The sequence below is a fragment of the Nannospalax galili genome, unplaced genomic scaffold, assembly GCF_000622305.1.
Source record: "Nannospalax galili isolate Female #2095 unplaced genomic scaffold, S.galili_v1.0 scaffold151, whole genome shotgun sequence".
NCBI lineage: Eukaryota > Metazoa > Chordata > Mammalia > Rodentia > Spalacidae > Nannospalax > Nannospalax galili.
The window spans coordinates 2292640-2313573 of record NW_008332087.1 but is presented as its reverse complement, the minus strand read 5'-3'; the positions used below and the strand labels follow the sequence as shown (position 1 = coordinate 2313573).

Sequence of the window (20934 nt, the reverse complement as noted above, 5' to 3'; positions counted from 1 at the left end):
AAAGAGACAGATTTGAGGATTTAGTACGAAATGCCCTTCAAATATAATTTTGCTTGTTTGTTTGAGACAGCCTCTCCATACCCCAGCTAGCCTAAAACTGCCTATGTAGACCAAGCTGGCCTTGATCTCACAGAGCTCTGCCTGCCTCCCTTTCCTGAGTGCCGAGACTAAAGGTGTAACCTACCAGACCCTGCAGTTAAAATACAATTTTTAAGGAAAAATAAAAATAAGGATACTGAAAAACACCTGTAACAAAGCTGGAGAATCATTTTGCACCTATACATAATGCCAATGTTACATATGTGTGCATTGTATGTATGTGTGTGTTTGCTTAAAGAGATATGTATGTATTTCTTTGTTTAAACACACACATAAATACCTAGAAAGGTTAAGGAAAGGATGTTGGAAGGAGACTCTACACTGCCTTTTTCTTAGAAATTCATTTTTTCCTATATGTGCGAATAACTTACTAAAAACATTAAAATTAAACTACAACCCACAAATCAGAGCAGCTAACGACATACTAAGCAATATGGTTTCTGTTATGGAGAGTAGGTTATTAAATACTGCAATTTTTACTTGTTTAGCCAAATTCTTATTATATATGTTATTTCTTAGAATTCTATTTTGATGATTATAGCTTAACTTAGACACCATATTGGGCCTTTAAGTGTTATGTCCTAGCACATTGTTTAAAGAGATGTTTATGTTGACTGATTACAGATTTGAATACTTAGGTTCACAGCAGGAAAGGAGAAAAGGGTGAATTTCCACAAGATAATTCTCAAGACTGCCTTAGAGAAGACAAAGTACCACTACATAATGCAGCACCTACCTCCTTGTAAGAAAGGAATTCCAGGCAGATGAAGGTCTCCAAGGCCAGGCCGCTTCTTCATCAATACTGACCTGTATTAAGAAGCAGCATTCTTAAACTTTTTGAAAGTACTAGGAATGAAAACTCCTATCTCTAGAATGTTTACTTGCTAGCAAAGTATAGCATCCGCCTAGTAATTCTCAAGGATGTAGCTGCTAGGACTAAAAATATCTTCCAGGGGAGGGCTCTGCAGATGGGGAGTAAAGAAGGGGGTGTGGGACATGGAGAACCAGAAGAGCAGCCATCTGAGCAGATTTCACACCATTAATAGGGAGTTGTTGGCTGGTGGACGTTAAAAATAGAACCTCATTTCTGAAGGGTGGGTGCCCTGCTCCTGAGCCCTGGAAGGCACCTACTGAGAGGGATGATTAAAATGAAAGATTGTGCAGCTTTAAGGAAATGTTTGGCATAAAGAAATGGCACTGATTACTGATGCTCCAGCCACCTTCTAAAAGGTTTCTGAAAATTGCGTTCCTTGGATGAAATACCAAATATCTGTTCCCAAATGTTATGAAGCAAAATAAATCACATTCCATTGACACATCCAATATGTCGTATCAGAGACCCTGAGTCCAAACAAAGCAAAGCTGCCGTTACCTTGGAGTGATCACATTTCTTTCTCCTGCTTCTGTGGCTTGTTCTTTTTAAACAAGCCTCCTCCCTTCATGAAATGAAAAATCAAATAAAAAGCTCACAAGTTCTGAGTCTAAAAGTAACTCAGACTCTTGTTGCCGACATTGTTTTTAATGAAGAGGATGAAGCCCAGAAAGGCAAACCACTTATCCAAAGTCGCAGACAGAATTAAAACCCAGTTCTCCCACGTTCAATTCATGATTAAATCCCTTTTGTTAAACAAAGATACACTAAAGCATTCAAGATAGCATATACTTCATTCAGAAACTGCATTTTTATTGTTTGATAATTTCATGAATATAATGTGTTGTGATCAAATTTATGCCCCATTCCTTCCCCTCTAATTCCCCCATTCCACTTCTCACATTCCCTTCACAACTTCATGAACTCTTTAAACACCCACTGAGTCCACTTAGTGTTACCAGTACTGGTGCAGGATCATCTGCTGGAGCATGGACAGTCTCCCAAGATTACATTTTTACTGGAACCAAAGTTTAAGAAAAGAGTGATTTCTCAAATACCAGGGCCTAAAAGCAATAGGTCTTGAGCAGTGCAAAGGAAAACATGAGGTTAGTTTCTGTACAAAAATTTTCAGTGTACAAAGTATTTCAGTGTTAATGTTTTGTGCCCTGTGGATGTATCATTTGTTGTATTTCACAGACGGAAATACTGAGGCCAGGAGCAACCACGTTTGCACAGGTATAAAAGTTGCTGTCCCATCACTTTTGATGACAGGCACATGCACCACCAGGCTAGTGGTGACTGGCATGGGTGGGCACTATCCACTTCTCCCGAGAATTGCCAGTTCGGGAAATAACTGTGAGATGTAAGTCATTGACACGGGGGTGCAGTCTCTGCTTGCTTCAACTTGGTGGTTTTAGTCACATTCCAGAGCTCTCCGGAGAGCTGAGTGTCAGTCTAACTGGGATCATAGCCTTTGGGGACTCCTTCTTCTCACTCCACTGTTTCTAGGGAATCTGCCCTGAAATGCCAAAAGAGTGAGCTGAAGAGGCGATAAAAGGCACATAGCAAGGTGCGGTACCCTGTGTTATTTTCATTCAATTTCACCATGGTCCCTATGTAAATGTGTCATGGAAACAGTTCTACACGCTTCTTCTCTCAGGGGTGCTTGCATTCTCCTAAACTAGTATTATGGAACGTTTCCTTGTTTTTCTGCTTGGTCATCTGATTTCTGATTTGCCCACCCAACTTTGCAGTACTCCTTTAGTTATCTTTACATGTTTCCTGAAAAGAATAAAGTAAAAATGAAAGTAGATCTTTTGGGGGATGGCAACAACGAAGGAAGCAAAGAAATAGAAAGTACAAAAGTGAATTTTCAGACGTCAACTTATAATAGCCACATGTTCCCTTTGCTTCTGTTTTCAGGAAAGTGTCCTGAGACCTTGACCGATCTAACATACTGAGAGTAAGCAACATATTTATAGAGTGATGAAAGGTTCATGGGTTCTCGCCATTGAGATTTGCTATCTGTAAGCAATAGAAATGACTGGCCAGGTTATCCAGCAAAGGAGTATTACATGATAGGGTATGGGGCCCTGAAAATATTAGAATAGTGTATGGAGAGACTGTAATGCAAGGATGCACATGATCTTGCTTGTGGGGTTCTAAGGAATGCTTCTTCTATTTATTACCAACTTTAGAGTTCTGTTGAGTATCTACCTGGCTAAGCTGAGGTCACAATCTCAGTACTATTCTTGGCTGCATGTTAGAATTGCTTATGAGGCAATTTATTTTAAAAATTAATATGTAGTCCATGACATGGACCAATTAGATTAGAATATCTGATTCAGATCAAGGCAACTGATATTTTAAAATTTGGCTTTTCAAAACTCAAGTAATTGGATTTTGTAGAACAGTCTGTTAAATACTCATCCAAAGGAAAAATTCTTCACATAACACTTCAGGCTCCTTAGTAGGAAAGAACACAATGCTTTCCATCTTCGTGATGGCTCTACCAAATTGAGACAGCAACAGTTTCACAAAATAGACCTCAGTTTTCTTTAAGAATGGAGGGATGAAGGGTGAGAGGAGCATGTTAATCAGTTAAAAATGGACAAACACCCATAGCTCATTCAGTTTAGTCAAACAGTGCTTAGAAAGATCTGGCACAAAATAGATGCTCAATAAACATTTGCCAAATAAATGAATAAATAATGAGAAGTTCTTGAAATGTTATACATAATTCAAATCCAAAAAAAAAATTGAATTTTTCCTGTTTAACCCAAGATGAAAAATTGCCTATCCTGGTTTGCTTTCTATTGCTGTGATAAAACACTCTAACCAAAAACAATTTGGAGAAGGAGTTTTTTGTATCTCTTCCAAGTGACAGGATGCCTTTGAGGGAAGCCAGGGCAGGAGCTCAAGGCAGGAACCTGGAGGCAGGAACTGAAGCAGAGACTATAGAGAAGTGCTGCTTACCGGCTTGATTCCCCTGACCTGTGTTTAGCTTGCATTCTTATATAACCTAGGACCACCTGCCCAGGGGTGGCCCTTCCCATAGTTTGCTGGATCCTCGCACACCAATAAACAGTGAAGAATATGCTTCACAGACGTGCTCATGTCCTAATCTGATAGAGGAAATTCTCCAGTTGAGGTTCTCTTTCCCAGATGTGCCAAGCTGATAATGGAAGCCAACCATGCAGAGTATTTATCAGGAAAGAATGGAACAAAGAAATGGGGAACATAGAAACATTTGTGAAGATTATTATGTGGTCTCTGGACTTTTGCTAGGTTGTCTACTGACCACTGTCATTGATAGATTCTGTCCCTGTGAATTCGATAAACTATTGTCTTTTTTTATATTAGCAGTACGACTATCTTTGAATGATGAAAAAGTCCTTCTGTTCCATGGTCACAACACCCTGGTACTCGCCTTGACTGGAGGGTTAGCATAATCTGTCCCTAAAGTGTAGAACTTGGGGTCTTCCCAGGACCTACGAAGAAGCATCTGAATGAAAGATGTGCACACTAGAGTTTGGCCTCCTGTGTCTTTACTAGCTTACTATATCGGTCGTTCGAACCAAATATGAAGAAGCTAAGAGCACAGACTGTGTATGGCACACTCACACACTTCTCCCAAATCCAACTTCTCTGTCTCTTTCAAGGCAACAGCAAATGGATATAGCATATCTCTGATTTCAGAGGCCCTGAACAAAGAGAATGATATGGGTCTTTTGACTTTATAATCTCAGCAGATACATCAAGAACAGTGTCAGAGCCTAGTCAAAGATTTTAAAGTGATTATATTTGGGAGAAAGCTTGCCATATAAAAACCTGTGAATCTCTGAAACCATGTTAATAATCACATCAGTATGCATGTTCCAAACCTCCAAAGGGCAAATGGAAAGGAAGATCAGCAACTAGCTGATATATTCTTCCTGGGGGTAAGAGGCTTCAGGTTAATAAGAGAAGGGGAAAGTGTGATCCCTAATGCTTCCCCTGAAGGACTTGGGCGAAGTCCTTCAGTTTCCACTTTGGATAGAACCCTGCCTCCATGATGCCTGCCTCCACCCTGCCTGTTATGCCCCTATCCCCTAAGGCAGAAGGTCTTCCACTTTCTTGTTTATAGGGTCCTACTGAGGTGTTCCAACCAGAATATCAGAAATCCAGTGGGACACCAAAGTGAGATAATAGCCAATCTGGGAATCCATTAGCCCAAGAGAGGCATCAGGTGAAATTATCAGATCTTGTACTCAATAAAGCAGAATCACTCGATCATAAAAAGGGAGGTATATGAATTATAATATAAAGTTAAGTTTCTGATTTTGTTGATATGGATTTGTTATTTCTTTCTTTTGGTTAACTGGACTAAGTGAATGTCTATCTTGTTTAACCTTTCAAAGAACCAACTCTTAGATTCTTTGATTTTTTTTTGTATTGTTTTCTTTGTTTCTATTTCATTAATTTCTGTCCTGATTTTTGTTATTTCTTCTCATCTACAGGATTTGGGGTTGGTTTGTTCTTGCCTTTCCAGAGACTTGAGTTGTACTGTTACAAATGTGTTCTTTCTGATTTTTTTAATATAGGCACTAAGAGCTATAGACTTCCCTCTTAGACCTGCTTTTAAGGTGTCCCAGAGGTTTGATGGGTTGTATTCTCATTTTCATTTAGTTTCAGGGATACTTTTAGTTCTTTGTTAATTTCTTCATTGACACATTCATCATTCAGGAGTGTGTTGTTTCATCTCCATGAGTTCATGTAGTTACTAGAGATTCTTTTGCTGTTGATTATAAGCTTTGTTGCACTGAGGTCTGATAAAATGCATGGAATTATGTCATTTTTTTTTGTATTTTCTGAAATTTGTTCTGTGTCCCAGAATGTGGTCAGTTTCAGAAAAACTTGCATGAGCTGCTGAGTATAAGGTGTATTCTTTGGTGCTTGGGTGAGATATTCTGTATATATCTGTTAGGTTCATTTCATGTCAGATATTATTTAATTCAGATGTCTCTCTGTTTATTCTTTGTCCAGTTGACCAGTCTATTGACGACAATTAAAGTCACCTATTATTACTGAGTTGGGGTTAATCTCTGTTTTATAGTCTTCAGGTAATGTTTTTATGAAATTGAGTGCTCCAGGGTTTGGTGCCTATATGTTCATGATTGTAATATATTCCTGATCAATTGTTCCTTTGATTAGAATGAAGTAACCCTCTTTATCTCTTCTTATCAGTTTTGATTTGAAGTCTGTTTTGTCAGATATTAGAAATGCTTGCTTTAGGAATATGTTTTTCCCATCTTTTCACTATTAGGTACTGTCTATCCTTGAAGGTGAGGTAAGTTACTTGAGAGCATCCAAAAGATGGGTTTTCTTTCTTGATCCAGTCCAGTAGATTATATCTTTGATAGGATATTTAGTGTTATTATTGAAAGATTGTATTTGATACTGTCATCTTAATTTCCTTGTGTTTGTGGCTCTATTTTGTGTGGTATTATTATGGGAGAAAGGAGGAAAATGGGGCACCTTAATTGGGGAAACCATGATGGAGGGATGAGACAATTTGAGAGATAAATAATGCCTAGCTAGTTTTAAAAACTAGAGGGAATCATGTTACTCCAACATCTACTGACAAATTATACATACAAGATCAAGAAATATATGCCTAGGTAAGATTTATCTGAGAACAATTGGTCTTTGCCCAAGATTTATCTACATGACACACAATAATTAAAAATACCAGATTGGTACAACTAACCTTCTTGGGTGTTTAACAGACATACTTTGACGTTTATAATAATTTGGTCAGAGGGACATAAAGGACAGTTTTTGCTCCTTGCCCTCCTAGGTTGACTAGTTCCAGGGAACTATGAGCATCTCTCAAAATGTCCTGTAATTGGGTTGGGTCACCTGTCCTCTTGATCAAAGAGGCCAGTGAGACCACACGAGATGGACTTGAACCAGTGTCTAGTCTACAAAGAGGAGGGTCAACACAGAGGAATCATTTCCTCCATGCTTCCAAGCAAAGCCAGCCATGATCGAGCAGGACCTTTGAACTGGTAAAAGAAAGGAGCCAGGGGCTCCTCCCAAACTCATATGACCCCTGAGAACAGATAGTCAAACGACCTTAAGACTAAAAATAAATTGGTTTATCTGGGCCAAATGTATGGCCTTAAACACCCAAAAAGAAAGTATAACCAAAGATTAAAGGGGCCAATATAATTTTTTGAGTCCAGTATAGCTAAAGGCTACATAACAAGCAACAATGCCAGATAGGCGATACCTTCTTTTGAGTTGTTGGCCAAGGTGGCCAAAGGGACTCCCAGATAGTAACCCAGAATAGAACTGGGAAAATGAACAGCAGACCCCAATCTTATCCAAAGGAATATTGACAACTGATTGCTTCTAGATGAGGAACAGCTGACCTTCCTAAAACAAACACCTCTAGATAGGTTGACTAGATTCACCAGATGGACAAGTAGTGGGAAACAGCTGGGGTGCTGACAACACAACAGACAGTAGCAGGGATATCAGAACATAAGGGCTCTAGTAGGGGGAGGGAGGCTATGGAAGGGTGCCATCTGGGAAGTGGGTGTATAGTTGAATAAGATGGTTTGGGGTGTTCTGTGTGATATACACACAGACAAAAATAAAATCAACAAATTTTTTTAAATGTATTATATTTGAGGAGGAAGCATGGAAATGTATGTCATGTTAATTAGTTGAGGTGATAAACATTACCATTGAAATTTACCCGATGACTTTATAGACATACTCAGGTACTAAGGATCTGAGTGTAACTGACTGTGACTAGCAATAATCAGATACACAGAGATTAGAGATGCATGTGCCACTTCTCAGTGTTAGTAGCAAAAACAATGAGTCTTTCTGCAAGGAACAATATATTCTAAAATGAAATGGAGTTCTTTTGTAAAGGTTAAAAACTCAATTTTATGTCTTACAGGGCGTATCCTGAGTTCAATATTGTATAACTGTATTAATTCAACTGTGAACCTAGAAACTTACAGCCACTTGTGAAAGAGATATACTCTTGCTCTGGAGTGTGTTACTGAATATGTTAAAACTGTAATGAAATGCTTCTTCTAATCATTTAGTTATTAAAAATTAAAAAAAACTTCATGTTAAAGAGTAGAGGTGATAAAAGAAACATTACCAGTGAAATCTACCTGATGACTTTATATCTATACTCAGGTACTAAGGATCGGAGTGTAACCAACTGTGACTAGTAATAATCAGATACATAGAGATACATAGAGATTAAAGACACATGTGTAAACATATTAGTAGCATTAAAAATGTAGGAAACAGCGTATCTTAAAATGAAATGAAGATCTTCTTTAAAGGTAAAAAGCCATTCACGCTGTCCTGGAACTCACTATGTAGACCAGGCTGGTCTTGAACTCACAAAGATCTGCCTGCCTCTACCTCCCAAGTGCTGGAACTACAGGCATGTACCACCACACCCAGCAGGAGATCTTGTTTAAAGGGTAAAAACTCATTCAAGTTTATGTCTTACAGGGTTTATACTGAGTTCAATATTGTATGACTATATTAATTCAACTGTGAACCTAAAAATTTACAGCCACCTTTGCTCTGGAATGTGTTACTGAATATGTTAAAGCTGTTATGAAATGCTTCTTCTAATCATGGTTATTAAATTTTAAAAAAATTTTTAAAAATCAGAGCCAAAAGGGAAACATCACAATAAACACCACCACCAACAACAAAAATTCAGAACATAATAAGGGAATACCTTAAAACTCTATACTCCATTAAATTTGAAAACCTAAAAAAACTGGATGAATTTCTAAAATCATGGGCACCACCAAAGTTAAACCAAGAGGAGATCAACAGCAAGAACAGACCCATAAACAAATGAGTAAATTGAAAGACTAATACAAGACCTTTCGACTAAGAAAAGCCCAGACCCAAACTGATTCACAGCAGAATTCTACCAGACATTCAAAGATCTACAACCAATATTGTTTAAATTACTCAAAAAAATAGAAACTGAGGGGGAGCTCCCAGACTCCTTCTACAAAGCCAGCATCACTCTAATACCAAAACAAGGTAAAGATACAACAAAAAAGAAAACTATAGACCCAGATCCTTAATGAACATAGATGCAAGGATGCTCAATTAAATACTAGAAAGTAGCACAGAGAAACACATCAAAATGATCATTCACCACAATCAAGTCGGCTTTATTCCAGAGATGCAGGGATGGTTCAATATACATAAGTCAATAAATGTAATAAAACATATAAATGGACTTACAGACAAAAACCACATGATTATCTCAATAGATGCTGAGAAGGCCTTTGAAATAATCCAATGTGCTTTAATGTTAAAAAGTCCTAGAGGGAATTGGCCTGGAGGGAATATACCTTAACACAACGCCATATACAATAAAAACCCATAGCCAACAGCATTCTAAATGGAGAAAAACTGGAAGTATTCCTATTAAAATCAGAACAGGGCTGTCCACTAAAAGGCTGTCTCCATGCCTTTTCAATATAGTGCTTAAAACTCTTGCAAGAGCAATAAGAGAGGGAAATAAAAGAAGTACTAATAGGAAAAGAAGAGATCTAATTACCTCTATTTGCAGACAATATTACATTATACATACAAGATCCCCAAAACTCCACTAGAACCTGTTAGAGATGATTAATACTTTCAGTAAATTGGCAGGTTACAAAAATCGACTACCAAAATCAATGACCTTTCTATATATAAATAATAAACAATCAGAAAAAGCACTCAAGGAAAGCCTCCCATTCACGATAGCTTCAAAAAATAAAATAAAATGTTTGGGAGTAAACCTAACCAATGACATTAAATATCTCTAAAATGAAAATTTCAAGTCTCTAAACAAAGATATAGAGGAAGACACAAGGAGATAGAAAGACCTACCATGAGCATGGATTGATAGAATAAATATTGTAAAAAATGACCATACTACCAATTGAATGCAATGCTAATCAAAATACCCATGACATTCTTCACAAAGCTTGAAAAAAATCATCCTAAAATTCATATGACATCACAAAAAACCCTGAATAGCCAAAGAGAACTTGGGAAAAAAGAACCATGCTGGGGGGTAGGTATGGATCACCATGCCAGATCTCAGATTATATTACAGAGTGATAATCATAAAAGTAGCATGGTACTGGCACAATGATAGACACTTAGATTAATGGAACAGAAGACTCAAAAAATAAATACATGCAATTCCAGTCACCTTCTATTTGACAAAGGTGCCAAGAACACACAATGGAGGAAAGACAGCATCTTCAACAATTTGTGCTGGCAAAATTGGATCTCCACCTTCTGAAGAATGAAATTCGACACTTATCATTCACCCTGCACAAAAGTGCTCAATATTCTTAGTTATTATAGAAATGCAGATTAAAAAAGACACTTTAAGATTCCATCTTGCCCCAGTCAGATTGGTTAAGATCAAGAGAACAAAAGACTCCAAATGCTGGAAAGAATGTGGAGAAAGAGGAACACTCATCACTGCTGGTGGAGATGCAAAATCAAGCAACATGTATGGAAACTTAGTGTGGAGAACTCACAAAAAGTTTAAAAATGAACCTATCATATGATCTAGTGATAACACTCCTTCACATATACTCAAAGAACTCATCCTACTGTAGAGATACCTGTACATCCATGTTTATTGCTGCTCTCTTCACAATAGCGAAGAAATGGAAACAACATCAATGTCCCTCAGCTGATGAAAGGATAATGAATATGTGGCACACAATGAAGTTCTACTGAGCCGTAAGAAAAGATGAAATTATAAAATGTGCAGGTAAAGGGCTGAAGAGATGGTTCAGTGGTTAAGAACACTAGCTGTTCTTAAAGAAGACTCGGGTTCGAATCTCAGCACCCATAGCACAGCTAACAACTGTCCATAACTCCAGTTCCAGGGGATCCAATGACCTCTTCTGTCCTCTGCGAGCATTGCATGACACGGGTGCACTTACATACATGCAGGCAATACACGCATACACATAAAAAAATAAAAATAAAAAATATTTTAAAAATAAAATGTGAAAGTAAATGGCTGTTATACTAAGAGAAGTTATACAGAGAGTTATACTAAGTGAAGTAACACAAACGCAGTAAAGAAAGCCGTGTATGTTCTCCCTTGTTTGCAGACTGTAGCACCAATTCTATACATGTGAGTATATATATTCTGATGTAATGTCAGGATCCAGGAAAATGGAAAGGATACATGGAGTTAAAGAAAAAAAAAACTCAAAAGAGCGGATAGTAGGGGAAAGATGTTACCACAGGGTAGGTGGGGAAAGTGGGAGTGTTCGGAGGGGAAGGGAGGAGGGATGGACATGTAAGGGGCCATAGTGGAGATGGGGAATCAGGAGATGGGGTATGGTAGAAGGTGGGTGTTTGAGTGTAGGGTGGTAATAATGGGGCATTGGAACTGGGGAGGGAGGAGATAGGTCAGATGAGAAGAAAAAGTAGAGATGAATAAATCTTGGGGGGCAGTGCTAGCAAACCCAGAGGAAAATGTGATGCCCCTGAAACCCCATGAGAAATGCAAATACAGTGTCTAAATATTATTGCATAAGTATACCTGCGAACTACTTGGTAAGGAAAGCAGTGCCAGACAGAAGAGACCTCCCTTTGAGTGGTTGGTGAAAGTGGTCCAGGAGACTCCCAAAATAGCACAGGTTATTGCCAGAGCTCTTGGTTATCTCCCAGAAGCAGAAGAAAAGATAATACTGCCGAAGACTGGACATACTTCAGACACAGGACTTGGAGCAATGGAGTAGGAACTTACCTGAAAGCCTTCTACCTGAAGTTTAGCCATCAAAATGATAGATGATAACATGCAAACTGCCAAGGGAGAAAAACAATCAGTGGTCCAAACCAATCCTAAAGCCTAATTACCACAACAACCGGAACAGCACACTACCTCTATTGGTATTGGTGTAGTAGTGGCACTGTTATCTGGGGGGCAGTCAATAGCTAGCTAAGTGGACTTGAAGCCTTCTCAATGGGAATGAACACATTTATGGCACTGTAAACTCAGCCAAATACATGTGGCAGGAGAGGGCATAGATCCTAGAGAAAACCCTATCTCTCTCATATCTCTAGACAAATGAAATTTTTCACCATATGCTAAACATGGATCCTTATATTTGCAGACAAGCATACAGCACTCATCAAAGAAGCTTCTTTTTGCAACAGATTGAGGATACTACAGAATTCCACAACAGGTCAAACACAGATAATATATGTCTGAGAGATGCTCAGTACTAGGTGATACATCTACAGTTGAACATGGAACATAGCAGAGCAAGGGACAGAGAGAAAATTAATGCATCCCTCAACTATCACCAGTAGACCTTCCTTATACAACAGAATGTGATGTGCACAGAAGCCCACGACTGGTCAAGTTTTAAAGAATGACCTGCAGAGTATGTATCCTCAGATAGGACTCCTATATTGAAACTCATCCACCAACAGCACAGGGACCACTGCAGAAGAGGGGGCAGAAAGATTGAAAGAGCCAGGGCAGGTTCATGAACATAGGGAAGCAGAGGCTTTCAGGCCCCTGGAAGCTTGGTCATGTGAACTTGTGGCAATGGTGGCACTGAGCACAGGACCTATGCCTGCTCAATTAAACAAGGGCCCAGAAGGGAGGAGAGAAATGGATGGTGGGCCAGCCCTAGACTGAGAACTATTGATTGTTACTGGGTGAGGGAGAGTATGCTTTACGTAAGATTTCTAGACGAGCTGACTAGACTTCAGTGGACTGATTTACGCTGAAGGACATCTGGGTACAAATGCTTGACTGGATAAGACTTAACTAACATGTATGGTGGAATACATTAGGTACAGAAGGGGGATGGGAGGACAGGGATGGGGGAGGGAGGTCTACATTTGATTAAGAACTATTTATCACAGTACAAATGTGCAATAAAAAATTTTATAAAATAAAGTTAAATCACTTCTAAGAATATTTGAATGTATTACATTCCATGCATTTATTGAAAGAGAAAATAAAGCTGTTGAGGTCCAACTTGTCAATGTAGAAGGTTCTTTCTCAAGTAGACAGTGTCTACTAAGAGACCGATGTCAATGGAGAGAAAAAGAATGGAGTCAGTGGCTTGAAATGTTAGTAATGGTAGGTGAGAACAAAAGGGGCACTCAAAGGCAGTATGCAAACACTTCCACACATGTCTATTATGCTATGTGGGTAAATATCAATGGCATAGAATTCAAAAACATAGGTTACATATAGGTTATATGCAAAACATCAGAATTAATGGTAATAAGTCATAAATGAATGGATAAAGTTGAGGAAAAGTTCATTTTAAAAGTTAATAAATACTAGACTTTCTCTGTAATTGAACCTTAGAGAAACAATCTCAGGACCGTTGTATATACTAAGGGTGGATTTTCCTTTAATTTCTTGCTGTTGGTGTAGCAGAGAGGGAAGTAAGCAGTGGTACATTCTTTTAGGGGGTTATCTCTTTTTAATATATATACTATTTAGTTAATTAGTTATTGTATGTTCAAGTGTCTGTGTGTGTTTTTGTGTGTATGTGTGTGTGTGTGTGTGTGTGTGTACATATGGACATGCACGCATGCCACAGTGAGCAGTCAGAGGCCAACCTGCAGGGTCTGGTCCTCTCCTTCTACCATCCAAGGGTGGGACTCAGGTTGTGAGGCTTGGTGGCACATGCTTTCACCTGTTGAGCCATCTTGCTGGACTTTAATAAACAGCAGATACTGTAATCTAATTACTTAGATCAGGGACAAACAAATGAATCCAAATGACAAGGGAGAATGGACATTCCCTACTTTGCTACGGGAGAAACTGAATAAACGAAAGAGCAGGACAACGAAAAATGAAGGAACAAGACATTCTGTAGTAAATCTGAATAAAAGTCACACTTCCTGTGTGTTGTCATTGTATAAATGTAAAAGAAAGGAATTTTATTGCAAAAGAGGCAGGCAACATATCTCTTAACAAAACGCAGTCAGATGTCATACGTAAAAGTAACATAAAAAATTTAAAAATAACAAATGTAAACAGAATGAGGAAAATCAAAACAAAAGAAGCAAAATTAGCACAAACAAAGCATAATTTGAGAACGAAAGACCCCATGCAGGATTGAAGAGGAGTCACATCATCGTGATGAATGGCACCGCTGCACACACAGTTTCAAAGGCTACAGCCACTTCCAGAGGGCCGCAAAACTCAGTGCTTCTTAAGGACAAGCAAACGTGCTGAAAATATTACTAAGACAGAAGCACCTCTGTGCCTCTCATAACTGGTCAAGAAAAAGAAAACAGAGAGACTGGAAAATACAGCTAATACATTGATAATACATAACATCTTACTTCTTGAATCCAGTTGTCAAATGTTCCTAGAGTACAGTATGTGCTACTAGCAGTGTTAAAACTGAAACACACAGTTCTGCACATGATAGCCAAGACTGTAACATTGGGCTACACATCCTCAGCCTATCTTTGGATTGTTGTTAAACATTGGTCATTGGTCATTTACATGGTCACTGAGATAGATAGAGAGAGAGAGAGAGAGAGACAGAGAGAGAGAGACAGAGACAGAGACAGACAGACAGACAGACACAGAGCGATAGAGAAACTGCATAAAAATTTAAGTGGACAGCTTTTTATAATCCACATTTTCCGGTCCTAAGCTAATAACTTTAGAATTAAGTAAACGACATAAAAAATGACCTTAATGACAGGCAATGAAAGAGGATGCCTCCAGGCAATCTTTGATCAAAAAGGAAATGAAAACCTGTCAGGAAGGCAGTGACAAAAGTTACAGAACACAGAAAAAGTCTTCTTTGGAGCAAAATGTATAGCTTTAATGGCTTTCAGTATTTAAGAGAAATCTGAGGAAGCAATTTTTCATTTAGACACCAAATGTGAAGAACAAAATTAAATAATATTTAAGAAAATGAAATTTTAAAATAGTCAAGATGGAGAAATAGAGGAGGAGGTAATTTTATATGGTATTCTTGAGAACACCAATAAACATTAAATATCAAAAAAAATTAGTAATTTTGATAAAGAATGAAAGAGCAAAAGAAAAAGTGGAAGGGATAAGGAATAGGCCATGGATGCAAAAGAGATCAAATAAATAAATAAATAAATACATAAATACATAAATAAATACATAAACAGAAAAATATTTCATATCCAGCACTATAGTAAATGAAAACTAATCATTTTATTTTTGCTCTTAGCAAAATATTGCCAAGGTACCAATTTTTATCAATGTCTACCTATTTAATTCTATTGATTTTTCTTTTTATTGAATTTTTGCAAATTTTATACAGTAGGTTTTGATTAGGTTTGTTCCCTTCCCATATCTGTACCCTCCCTTACTAATCCCCCCATCAACAAAGAGCGAGAGAGATAAAAGAAAAAGATCCACTATTGGCTAGTATGTCTGAAGATTGTTGATTCCAGGTCAGGTTCAGTACAGTGGGTTTTGTCCTTATATCCGATAAGTCACTCCCAGCATGCTCATGTTCTTAGAGAATCTCTTACATGTGTGTCTCATTTAGGCCACAAATGATAAATTCATTGTTTCCCTTAATATTAAAGTGTTTTCCACATTCATTATGGCATAACCTCAAAGGGTTTTATTTTCCCATTTTTAAGCAAAATTTTTAAAAACTTAGATTATTAAGAAATTGTTTCTGCTCCAGGCAACAGTTTTATATGAACAGTAAAATGAATTGTTTTGACAGTCTACTTGAGAAAAAGGGTCTCACTAGTTTTAATTGTCAAAGACATTTGACATATCCAGAATACAGTCAGTGTGTTGGCTTTTTGTAGCTGTGAACAGAATTCCTGAGAGAACAAGTTACAGGAAGGAAAGGTGTATTTTGGCTCATGTTTTCAGCTCGTCATAATGGGATGGCATGGCAGAACACAACAACTCAAATAATGGCAGCCATAAAGCAGAAAAGGGAGTGCCTGGGCTGGCTTGCTTTCTCATTTTCTTCCTTTAATTCCACCCAAATCCCTACTCAGGGAATGGATTGACCCACATTCTTAAGTTCCTGCCACTTAGTTAATTCTTTCTGTGATGGAAATGCCACCATAGACATACCTGGAGGTGCTCTACCAACATCCTAGGCACTTCTCAATCCAATGAAGTTGACAGTCAAAATTAACCATCAAAATTCCAGCACTTGTGCTGAAGAGATTGCTCAAGGGGTAAAGTGCTTGCCCTGAAAGTGTGAGGACTGGAGTTCAGAACCCCTAGAAGGCATGTAAAAAGCCAGGTGGAGATGACCACCCTTCTATGAGGTAGAGATGTATATAAAGGTGATTAATAGCAGAATCTAATGGCAACTTCAGGCCACCACATGCACCTGCATACACATATTCACATTCATGCCACACACACATGTGAACTCACATATACATGTGCACATCAGACATACACACAGAAAAAAGTCCACCCATTCTCAACATAATACCTAAGCTCATCTCTTTAAATTATGACAGTCTACCCTTAACCCATCCCCAAGACTCATATCCATCTCATAATTCAAGCACATTTAGTCCATTGCTAAGAGTACCCAGAGACTTAACATTTTAAACATTATTCTAAATTCTAAATTCAAAGACTCCTATAAGACTCCAAGCGAACTCTTGGAGTGAATCCCCTATGAAATAAAAAATAAAATATATACTTCTTTTTTTCAAAGGAGAGAAGAGATAATTTATTCTGGAGCCAAATATGAGTGACCATGGCCTGGGAAAACAGATTTAGGTTACCCCAAATTCCATGATGGTGACAGTTACATTACATAGTTATAGGAACAGAACAAAGAAAAGTCATAAATCAAATACATTGGTGGATACATTCAGCAGGTGGGTCATAGCGAAGGGGGAGGGCGGTCTACTGTAGGTCTCAGATGCTATCTCATGACATTCTTAGCTTTTTGATTGGTGGGACCTGGTGGTCTGCTAAGTTAATACATTTTATTTGTCACAAGAATGTTAATTCAGAAACAGAAGCAGGCAAGGTGTGGCTATTTATGGGGTTAAGGATGCCCCCAGATAATTTGTGACTAGGCTCTAGATCTGTAACACTCAAAACTCCTCACAGTCATTGAAGTGTTAATCAGTTGGTCAGCCTTACAGGAAATTTAGCTCAAAATGCAGGAGTTCATTCTAGGAACTTTCTTTTACAGTACCCCGTTAGCCAAACATCACATTTGTGCATGCAGGGGTTACATATTACTTATTCCAAAGCCTTTTCTAGAAAGGGTCATGCCTAGAATCTGATGTAGATAAGGCTCACTTATAGGCGAGGGAGCAATTTTCAGGAGAAAGCAATAGCTAGCTGGTAAAGCCAAAGAGAAAGAAATTCTGGATCATATCAAAACTATTAACCATCATGATATAGATCTTCCTTACTTTTTTCTATTGTCCTCTGTGTCTGATATAACATTTGCATGTGACATATAATGGAATGATTATACCCAAATTAAAATAATCAAGACTATTGCTCAATCTAATGGAGTAAGACTAAGGCAACAAACATTAAAATAAAAATGAGATTGACTGTTTCCCCCTGTATTTATAGTTATCTGTACTCTGTGAATTATTTTATCTATATTTAGAATATTTAAACAAACCTATTTTTCTTTTATAATGTTTGCTTTTCTATGGATCACTTGGACCTTATAGCTATAACCTCATGGAGTGCCTAACTCTAGTAGTTCTTATTGTGGATAACGACTTCATCTGTTTTATTATATTAGTATCTGTGTTCCCCAGGGGTCCTGGTTCCTCCAAGGGGCGGGGCCTGCGACGGAGAACTGACTGTGGAGAGTTATCTGTGGAAGAAGCCGCTCGTGGTGCCATCTGGAACCGGAACCACGAACATGGGGGTGGGGTGCAGTAGCCAGGCATACTCAAGAACAGAATGGCCTGGCATTTATGGACCTGGGGCAAGACCACTGGCCCCTGAGGCGTGGGTGAAACCTAGTCGTGACTATGGGCATGCAGGGGAAGCAATGTGGAATGGCGGGCTCTGAGCCAAGGTGCAGAGTTGGGTGGTGTGGAGCTGAGTGGCACAGAGCTAGGCACTGGGTGTTCGTTTCTTTGTAAGTCACTCCTCTTCCTCCCCCACGATAATAATAAATGTACATAAAGATATGTTATATGGTTTGCCTGATAGGGCAAGAGGCCCAGAGAGAACTCTGGTGACATAACTGGCATAGTCAGACCCCAACAAATGAACCACAGCCTTAGGGATGTGGGGCTTGGAAAGCAGTGCTGTTCCCCTCACCTATGTGGCAGGTCAGCTAGGCTCTGATTCCCAAATCCGGGAGCAGCTGCCAGGAACCCAGGGGAGAAGGCAATCAAACCCCATACCTCAATGGGTTTAGCGATACTCACATGGGTTATACAATGGGTTATAAAATCTGTAACTAAAAAGAGGCCAGCCATGAAGAAGCATGGGCCACAGCTATGTTGTAAATGTGGGGGTATGTTGTGGGTATGTGAAAATTTGTTAAAGGTTATCCAGGAGCTAGAAAATCTTTTACCGCCTCTAGACCCAAAGGGAATGCCCAGAGAGGGGGCGTGGACCCTTTGCATAATAAAAGATGTGCCCCAGGCCATGGAACCTGAAAAGGCCAGGGAGGTCCTGGCAGATCCAGTTGCAGTGCTTGAGAGAAAAAAAAAAAAAAAAAAAAAAAAAAGCAGGACACTTTGACTTGTGTAAGGTCTACGGACTCAGAGGAAGAGACAAATAACAGTAAAACAGAAAATGAATAAAGATAAAAGTAGCTAAGGCTGCCCCTCAGATTCAACCGTTGATACAAAAGGAAAAAAGCTAACTGCTGTAGCTAGAAAATATTCCATATTAAAACTCTTAAAACTAGGGAAAACTTACAAGCAAGCAATCAGAGAGCTCCTAGTCACGTGACTTGTGAGAGCATGGGACATGGAAGCAAATGACATCAGTCTAAGTCCTTCAGAAGCTTCACAGCTGAGTTATATAACCACCCTTCCATCCTTTCGATATAGGCTGTTCAACCTAGGGCAATGCAGGCGGGAGCAGTCCTTAATGGGATGGCTGGTTGAAGGCATTAAAGATACCTGGTCATCACCAAAAAAGACTAAGATGATTAGCAGGGGCTGGAGGACTATAAAGGAGGGGCAGGCATTACTGACAGAACTAGGTATGAGAAAAGCAATATATGATGCCCAGTTCACTAGGCCAGATAAGACTGTGTTCACCAGAGATATGAAGGAATGAAAACTTAATTTAACTGGGACTTCAAGAATGGTATGGGGCTTTAATGGCTTTACTAAGCTCTTTGATGGGACAGGATCTTTGTAAAGTGAGAGAGGCTTTGGCAAATCTAAATGATTCTGACCTGCATGTAAAACGTGTCTGCAAAATAACAGAACACCCTATAAGAGATATAAAACAGACCAGACTGAAGAAATAGTCCACTTGGGTTACTCAAAGACAAATGTGGCAAGACATGTCAAGCCCAAATTCCCAGAGGAAAAATTGTTAGAAAACCAAATATGGTACTAAGGCGTTTCTGGAAGGCTTTAAAACCAGAAGAAGAATTTACAAAAGACATTCAAAGGATAAAATCTGTCCCAGGGGTGGTTAAGAACCCCACGGATTAAATATGATGCATTTCTCTTCTGATAAAGGCTATACTAGGTGTGGAAGCAGGTTTTCACACCAAGTTCTCCCCTAGCAATCAGGTGTGGTCAATGGCAAGATGACAGATATGGCTACAGTCAGGAGGCAGACCCAGGGCCTGCCTGACTCAGGGAACTAATAAGTCCAGCGGGGACAGGAGAGGAGAAACCCCCCTGCCTCCTTAGCCCAGTGCAGAGTCAGGCAACTGGAGCCAACATCTGTAAATGTAAAAAGAATAAGAGAAAACAAAGACACTCCCAAACTATATAACTCTTAAGAAAATCTACAGTACCAGGGGTAGGTTGCCCCCCTCTCATGAGCTGTTGGTCAGAGAGATCCTAGAGGCCCTCTAATTCACCAAGGCTATTGCCATTAATGTCGGTTGTACACTAGAAAGGTCGGTAAGGCCGTGTTGCTGAAGACACTGCATGTGAGCACAGGAGAAGAAGAAGAGATGGAACTGAGACTAACCTAAAAAACTACGTGCCACTGGATGGATGACGTTCACATTGCCAGAAGGCTCTATACAGATGGTTGGGGAAGAAAGGATCCCCTATGATTCTACTCAACAATGGATCCCACATGCTGCACACTATGGACATGCCAAGTAATGCCTTCCCTCCCCCACGATAATAATAAATGTACATAAGATATGTTATATGGTTTGCCTGATAGCGCAAGAGACCCAGAGAGAACTCTGGCAACAGTATCATACCAGATTGTTTGAAAAAACTAAACATTATAGAGGAAATTACACAGCAATACAGTATTCTTTAAACTTCTAACAAGAATGTCCTCATTTACATAATAAATATTAATAACATTAATTAAAACAAGAGAGCAAACCTGTTAGAAAATTAGACTTGTACAGGCCTTGAAGGCTTAACCAACTATTTCTTTATTTTAATGGTTAGAAAAGGACTCCAGATGGAGTCATTATAGTATTGTCCATTAGTAAAAGAGGATTTTTAATATGATTACTAAAATATTCAGAATTAGTTGCAGACTCTTTCTTCCTTGAAGGATAAAGAAAACCAGAGGCTTTCTTTCATAAACTGAAAAAAGAAACATCACATCAAACATTCCATTCAACTGCAGGGTAAAGACTGTATCTTTTATTCTTAGCTATTTTTAATGTTTTCTGATATTTCATATTTCACTTAGTATATTCCTAAATGATAAAACAATACTAATTTTGGCTTAAATTCAGTTATAAATACTTAAAACCCCTACCTTACTCAAC

The 20934-nt window shown here is 38.7% G+C and overlaps 1 pseudogene; it reads right to left on the bottom strand.

Annotated features, from left to right (window-relative positions):
* Nucleotides 1-20934, bottom strand: part of LOC103729204 — a 100020-nt pseudogene that overhangs the window by 32339 nt on the left and 46747 nt on the right.